Here is an 8,080-nt window from a genome sequence, read left to right as displayed (position 1 = left end):
TGCTTCACTAGGTGAATGGGTTAAATGCAGAGGAACTATTTCCCCATGGGGACTAACACGCACACTTTACACTTTACACTTTTATGACACAGGAAATAATTCCCTACGGTGACTTGCTCTCTTTAAAGTATAAGTACTATCTGCAATCGCTGTGCAGCCTTAATATTTGCAAATCCTAAAAAGAGTATGTCACAAAATCTGCATGACTTAGGGCACCAAAGTATTAACCATATACTTAATTTGTGCAGTATACTGTGAAATTTAGAATTAGATGTATTCATATCTATTACAGCTACTGTTATGGATGTGGATATTCTTCTGACCATGGCATGATGGCATGGCAAACAAGTAAGAAATTATGTACAAATGTATATTATCATCACTTACCATCACCACTAATACTCCACAGCTGAAGCCATCCTTCTGCACTGGATGGGTCAAGACACCTCCCTTCCATTTAATGTCCACCCATTCTGTTTTTGCGTGGCGGGTTCTCCTCATTTTTAAGTAATCACTGCACATTATTACAAAGCAGAATACAATTTGGTATATGTCATATTTCCTAATTTTAAAAAAATATATTTTACAGAATTAAAGAGAATTTTATTAATTTTTTATTTATTTATTTTGTGGCCCGTCTTGTTTGGCTCTTTTGCCATCATAATTATTGTCTTAATAATTTGTTCACCTGATAATTTTTATTTAACCGTACTGATTTATTTTGCAAATGAGACCTAGCCAAGAGGATGCCAACAGAGAAACACGCATTGTGGGGCCAGGTACAAAAAGCTTCTACAAAAATGCAGTTGTAGTAAACTAACTTGTAAAGCCTATTTGCATATAACAAAATGTGTTGAAGCCTAAGTACCTGAATTTACGTGCAGCAAGTTTAGAGTCTTCCTCCTCTGATGAACTTGGGGAAGGATCAAGGAGATAAACAGTGTGATTCACTGCATTGATGAACTGTAGCAAAGATAAATCATTAAAACAATATTAATATATCGTCATTAAAAAATATACACAGGCTTTAAAGTAATAATCTTGTTGCTTACCAGACACTTCCAGTGTACATTTTTAATGTTAACAAACGTGACAATGGCCTGGTACTGATCGAAGTTTACCTGTCAGAAAACATTTATGTATTTCTTACAGTTTGTGGAATTCTATTAGCATTCAATCAGTAATTCTTTCTAAATGTATTTGAACATAATTATATGGACATTGGACAGTCATCTTACGTTCCGCAAGCTTTGGCGAGAAAGCTGTGTCCGATCACCAAAGAAAATCAAGCCCGCTGTGTAATGGTTCATAATGTAGATCCCCTTTTGCTCCTTTTTTGCCAGACAATGAAAAAGCCCTTCAATTACCTACGTAAAGAATTTTCATAAACACAAAGCTATGTAATTTATATAATTTAAATTGTGTTAATGATAAATAATTACATGATAATGTCCTTTTAATTGAATTACATTACACAGTCGAATTATTGTGGTTATGAGTGCTTAAATTAATCATTGATATACCTCGCCTGTTAGCCACAGGTGTGGTCGAAGGGTTCGCAGATCACGGTGGCAGATAATTATGGACGTACCATGGTTTGTTGAGGGAAGCACAGAAACCACAACCTCTGTGTCTCTTTTCTTCCACAAAGACAGGACCTCCTCATTAAAGAAAAACACACTTAACATACGATCTTACCAGCTATTGAACATGATTTTGTTATTTCTAACAAAGGTTTATGGACTGTTATTAACAATATGTCTTTGGAAAATTCATTCAAAATGTATCACTCCAAGTCTTGAATGGTAAATGAACTGGTTCTTATAAAGCGCTTTTCTACTCTTCTGAGCACTCAAAGCGATTTACACAACTTGTGCATTCACCCAAGCAGATTTTTCTAAGTGTGTTCTAAGTAACATTCACACACAATCGATGGATGCACTGGAGAGCAATTTATGGTTAGTATCTTGGATTTTTGGTATGCAGAGTTAATTTTCCCATACTCTAACTATGTTCCCGAATGCTTTTTCCCATTCAGTTTCTACTGAGGAAAAAATATTTATTTATTTAGTTATTCCCAAAATTTACCAAATAATCACTGCATTCATTTTGAATTTTGGTGCCTCCCACTTAAGTTAAGGTTACAACTAGTCAACCAAAATCCTGGATATTCACATCGAATGAGTTGAACATGAATATCAACATGTAAATAAATAAGATTTGCCCTTCATACACGTGTCCGTGACTGATTACTGTGTCATGGAAAGGATCTTCTATGGAAAAAGAAGGCATTACTATTACTTTGATGAATCCTTTATGTTAGCAGTTGTCAATCCTACCTGGAATTCTGGAGTTTCCAAGGTAACATCCTCAACTCTACCAGTCTGCACAGGGGAACTCGGGGCCATAGAGGAAGCAACCTATATAAATATTGTGGACAAGAAATACAAAAAATGTTATGCAAAATATTGGTCTTTATATATGAACGATAAATTTCCCCAACATTTTATACCATCTTTGAAGATCTCCTGAAAGGAAATGGCTTGCGGAGTACTGTTACATATCTCCCCTTCTTTTTTTGGCGAGGTTCCTTCCATTTTTCTTCGTCCACTCTAAATTTCTGAACCAAAAATATGAGTCATTGAACATTGTTTAGGAATTACAAGTGAAATGCTGTGACAACATTTTCCTTAATTTACAATAAACCAAAACACACAAAAATGTCCAGTAAGACACACAGGTGCAACCAAGCTATAACATCACAATGTGGGGCACCTCAATATCCCACCACATCAAGAAGACTTTTTTTTAATGTTCCATTTTGAAACGGCAAAGCATTGATGGACATCAGCCAGTCATTTTGCAAACCTTTCTTTGAAGCATTCTTTTTGAGTCTTTGTACTCCTTCAGCAGCGCTGTGTGACTGATTTGATACTGGACAACAAAGTCATCCAGCCTGGTGAGCCTTCCCGAACATAGACGGATATGTTTCAGATCCCACTGGCTCTTCTCCATTATCCCCTGTGTTTTATTATTCTCAGTAATATTCTGAAAAATCAAATTAAGAAATCATTAAATGTGATTTTTTTTAAAAAAGATACACATTGTTGTTGTGTGCAATGTTGTATGATCTGCAATACAGATGACTCCTCTGGACCCGCCGTTTCTCAATCACACCACACAAATATGTATATATACTAAAAATCATGTGTCTTACTTGTCTCTTGATCTTGCTTAAGGCATTGTATTTGTTGTGGTACTGCTCATACATTTTCCCAGTGCCATGTCTTCCAAGGTCACCTTTGGATTTTGAAGATTAGACTAATATTGATGTGTGTAATTTCATTTTATAAACTAATTACTTGTCTACTTTAAAATGGCTTACCTAACATTATTGCAGACCATAATCCAGAAAAAGGAAGAAGATATTTGCTAATGTGCTCCATGAGCCCCTTGCTGTAGTAAGGGTTTGCCTCACCATCCATCTCCAATGATGTGTTGGAAATGAGCTTCTTAAAATGTCTCCCAAAGAGGTTGTTTCCCTTGACTCCCTAGCCAACAGACAAAACAGAATAATTATGTGATTTGAACATTGTGTGCACTCATCTTTCATATCTATAATCTAAAAACCCAACATTATGTTGTATAAAACATTTAAAATTACTCGTGAATTGTGATTATTATGCTATTCCAAAGTATTTAAAAAGATATATAAGAGGCAAAAGTTTAGCCTTTAGTTTTAATAAAAATTGACTTCAGTTTACCTTCAGGTCCTCATCAGCTTTTGAGTTTCTGTCATTGCCAGCAACACCAACATTGGCTTTCTGCATCAACAACTGAAGGTTGTGAAAATGTTTTTTGACATTCTCACCACTACACGGACTCCCAAAAACAACTGCAGCACTTTGAACCATGTCAGTGAGGTCTTTTAAGGAAGTTGCAGTAGTGAAGACTCCAAAAGTGTACATTGCAAGATGGTAGTTCTTTGGTGCAGTAAACAGTAATAATGTTTTCCCAAATTGAAAAATGAAATGCCATGTCACATGTCACAATAAAAAAACAAACAAGTGAATACCGTATTAAAAGGACTACACTTACTACTTTTTACTCTTTGGCATTCTTCATAACATGACTAAGGCATCTGTGAAGAATTGGAACCTCGAAGTATTCCTTGTTTCCTTTCCCCGAAGCAATGTTATAATAATGATTTATTGTGTCAGAGAGATTTTTTTTGCAAAAGCTAAACAGATAGCTTGCATTAGGACCGTAGATCCATCACACATAAGCATTAAAGGTGAACGCATGGCTTTGCGCCCAAAGGCCCTTGCAACATCAGTCAGAAATGCTTCCAAAAAATATGTAATTGAGGCAGTGGTATGGTCACATGTTAAATATGTAGCCACTGGTAGGGGAGAGGATGTTTTCTGTGGATTTCTTACTACAAGTTCGTAAACATAGAAAGGAGGCGAACCCTTTCTTTTTTTTCATGATACTTCCTGTAGCATCCAAATAAAGTATGTCCTCCCAACAGCGGCTCTGGAAAATGTCAATGCTCCTGGAAGACCATAAAAAAACACCTTTTGAATGTAACATCACTTTCTGCAATACATCCTCTGGGTTGTTCTTCTTGTTTGCCACCATTAACTGGAGACTCATAATCTCATTATGATGAAGACGACTTTTCTTTCAGATTTCCAAGGCTATGTTTCTCAACACTTGAGGAGTTGGAACTTCATCTCTACACCCCGATTGCACAACATCATCATCCATTTTGCTCATTGTTTCCAGATACATGGCTCTAGGTAATTGCTTTTCCAATTCATGGCCAATTTTATCTCTCTTATGATCTCTTACAGGTCTTCTTCTTAGTTCATAGTGGTTGTGCACACATTCGAGACCTTGTAAATTGACTTTTGCCTTTAGATCGTCTTCATTATCTACAAGGAACAATATGGAAACACTGTCCGTATTCCGTCTGAAATCAGATTTGTCCACTGTAGTCCCTTGTATCCTCTTTTGGATCTCTTATTTTTTATATTAGTCCATTCTTTCCTTTTCAGGAAAAAAAAAATTGTTGCAAGTGGGACCCTGATTCTTATGAATCCATCATCAGATGAGTTGCTGTTAGGCTAAAAAAGAGGAAAAATTTATTTTGTGAGAAAACATTTTGTCCATGTTACATAACTACTGTAATATCAGTAAATATACTTGAAATACTTGTGTATTTTAAGTATATCAACAACCAGTGTTTCTAATATCAGAATATATAGCAAAAATTCATGTTGAGAAGTGTCATGAAATATAAATTTCATTCTATGTTACAACATTTGATAAAATTCTTTATTTAATTCTTTATTTAAATGTGGTGAATACTTGACAAACAAAGTAAAAAGAAAAAAACCAAAAAGACAATTATAAATTAAAGGGCCTTGGAGATGTCATTCAAACTAACACCATTGCACATCAAAACATAAATGTGAGTAACAGAAAGAATAAAAAAAAACATTTCAGAATAATTCTAAGGTGGAATTACCCTGTGGAAAGAGGAATTTTCCATTTTAGAGCATTTTGAAATCACTGAAAGGTAGGTCAATTATGGACAATTTGAAAGGGCTTTTATTTTTGAAAGCAAAATCAGAATGACTTGATATTGATATGGTATCACTGTGGGGCTGTATACTGTTGATCTGTTTTGTTTTCCAAGATAAACAGATTCACCTATGTTACTTTTATGAAAATAGTTATATTTCATAACATTACAAATACAAAGAAAAGATTGTGTCATTAATATGTAAAGACAAGAAATCCACTTCAGTAAATTTTAATAAATAAAATCAGAATGACTTGATATTGATATGGTATCACCGTGGGGTTGTATGCTGTTGATATAAAGTGGAATTACCCTGTGGAAACAAGAATTTTTCATTTTAGAGCATTTTGAAATCACTGAAAGTTAGGTCAATTATGGACAATTTGAAAAGTCTTTTATTTTGGAAGGCATAATCAGAATGACTTGATATTGATATGGTATCACTGTGGGGCTGTATACTGTTGATCTAAGGTGGAATTACCCTGTGGAAACAGGAATTTCCCATTTTAGAGCATTTTGAAATCACTGAAAGTTGGGTCAATTATGGACAATTTGAAAGGGCTTTTATTTTTGAAAGCAAAATCAGAATGACTTGATATTGATATGGTATCACTGTGGGGTTGTATACTGTTGATCTAAAGTGGAATTACCCTGTGGAAACAGGAATTTTCCATTTTAGAGCATTTTGAAATCACTGAAAGGTAGGTCAATTATGGACAATTTGAAAAGTCTTTTATTTTGGAAGGCATAATCAGAATGACTTGATATTGATATGGTATCACTGTGGGGCTGTATACTGTTGATCTAAGGTGGAATTACCCTGTGGAAACAGGAATTTTCCATTTTAGAGCATTTTGAAATCACTGAAAGTTGGGTCAATTATGGACAATTTGAAAGGGCTTTTATTTTTGAAAGCAAAATCAGAATGACTTGATATTGATATGGTATCACTGTGGGGTTGTATACTATTGATCTAAAGTGGAATTACCCTGTGGAAACAAGAATTTTTCATTTTAGAGCATTTTGAATCGTTAGAAGATTAAGTCAAATATCGGCAATTTCAAAGGGCCATTACTATGAAAAGCAAAATCAGACTGACTTGATATTGATATGGTATTACTGTGAAAAAGACTGCGGTTGGAAAGTGTTGATACAAAGTTCAAATAGTATTTGGAAATACGACTTTTGCTTTCAAGAGCATTTTAAGTCATTGAAAGAGTAGTTCAAAAATGAAGATTCACAGGGCTTTTACTTTGAAATCCAAATTAAGATGGCCTTGATAGTGACAGGGCACAATTAGGATACAAGGCTGTGTCATATAGATCATTCATTAGAGTTTGTAAAATAAAAAAAGCCTAAATTATATGTTATTATGTTCTTAACATATCTGCTAATTCACTCGAAGTTGGCTTTTATTTTGAAATCTGGTTTCCACATCCATTCCCGTAATACTTTGAATACACAGGGAACGTAAAACAAACTGGAGGCTGGCTTGACTGCAAGTCTCGAATTGGAGGCTGGCTTGACACCAGTAATACAAGCTAGCGTTTACACCGTAACTTTAAGCTAGCACCATAAAGACGGTAAAACACGTAATAATAAATGCATCTTAAAGCTGTTATATTAGCACTCTGTGTATTACTAAGATAACCACATTAACATTACTGACACTCGCTGACTTTTAATAGTCATTCTATAAATGCTGTCCGTTTAAATGGTCTTACCTGTACACACTGCATATCCACCGGATTCCAGCCAGAGTGGATTCTGGAGTCTTCCACGCTCCTGTTAGTGATCCTCCATCTGGATGGATGAGAACAACCTTCTGAACAATCTAGCAGGAGATGGCCTATATCTATGGGACTGATTTGTGCTAATAACGCCCATTGTATGGACTGATAACAGCCGAAGCGGGTGAATAAAGTCACCCAGTAGCTAGCTGTGCCATTACCCAGCATACATCACTCCCTCCATATATGCAATAAACGATGCAAAAGTAATAGCCTATAATTGATATATCTGCTGTTTCTCAGGTAGTTGCTTACATTATATAATTTATTGTGTTCAGTATACGTCACTACAATGTGATTTGGAAAATGTCTAAATATACCGACAACAGGCACTTCCGCAGCAATCTCTTCAATCGGAGGACCCTTCACGTCAATTCCCGACGCGAGGGGGTACCCTGCACGTCCATAAGTAAAGCAGAGGGAGCCTGACCATGCGTCACACGTTTCACGAGTTGGGAGTGAGAACATGTTGTTTTATCACTGTGTAACTGAGATCAATTGAAAGCCTGCATGCGCTAGTACCTCTTGCCACAAGTTCAGAGAATCCTTTGCGGTTTTACCCCTGAATGATGTCACATTTTTGGTGGGCCGGTCTCTAGTCAAAATGCCCGGGCCGATTTTTTGTCCCAGTCCAGCCCTGTGTGTACTGCCTTTTGTTCCTGGAGAAGGTATTTAACTGAGAGCCATGCTAGGCTCAGGG

General features: G+C 35.8%; 1 long non-coding RNA gene across 1 annotated transcript; it reads right to left on the bottom strand.

Moving 5' to 3' along the window:
* Positions 1 to 2,969: 2,969 nt before the first annotated feature.
* Positions 2,970 to 3,415, bottom strand: LOC309714745. Its single transcript, XR_014279011.1, has 3 exons — positions 3,386 to 3,415; positions 3,218 to 3,300; positions 2,970 to 3,048 (listed from the first exon to the last, which is right to left on the bottom strand). It is a non-coding gene; the product is annotated as an uncharacterized lncRNA (long non-coding RNA).
* Positions 3,416 to 8,080: the final 4,665 nt, after the last annotated feature.

The sequence above is a fragment of the Aulonocara stuartgranti genome, assembly GCF_965226115.1.
Source record: "Aulonocara stuartgranti genome assembly, chromosome: 9".
NCBI lineage: Eukaryota > Metazoa > Chordata > Actinopteri > Cichliformes > Cichlidae > Aulonocara > Aulonocara stuartgranti.
This window is presented reverse-complemented; position numbering and strand designations above follow the sequence as displayed.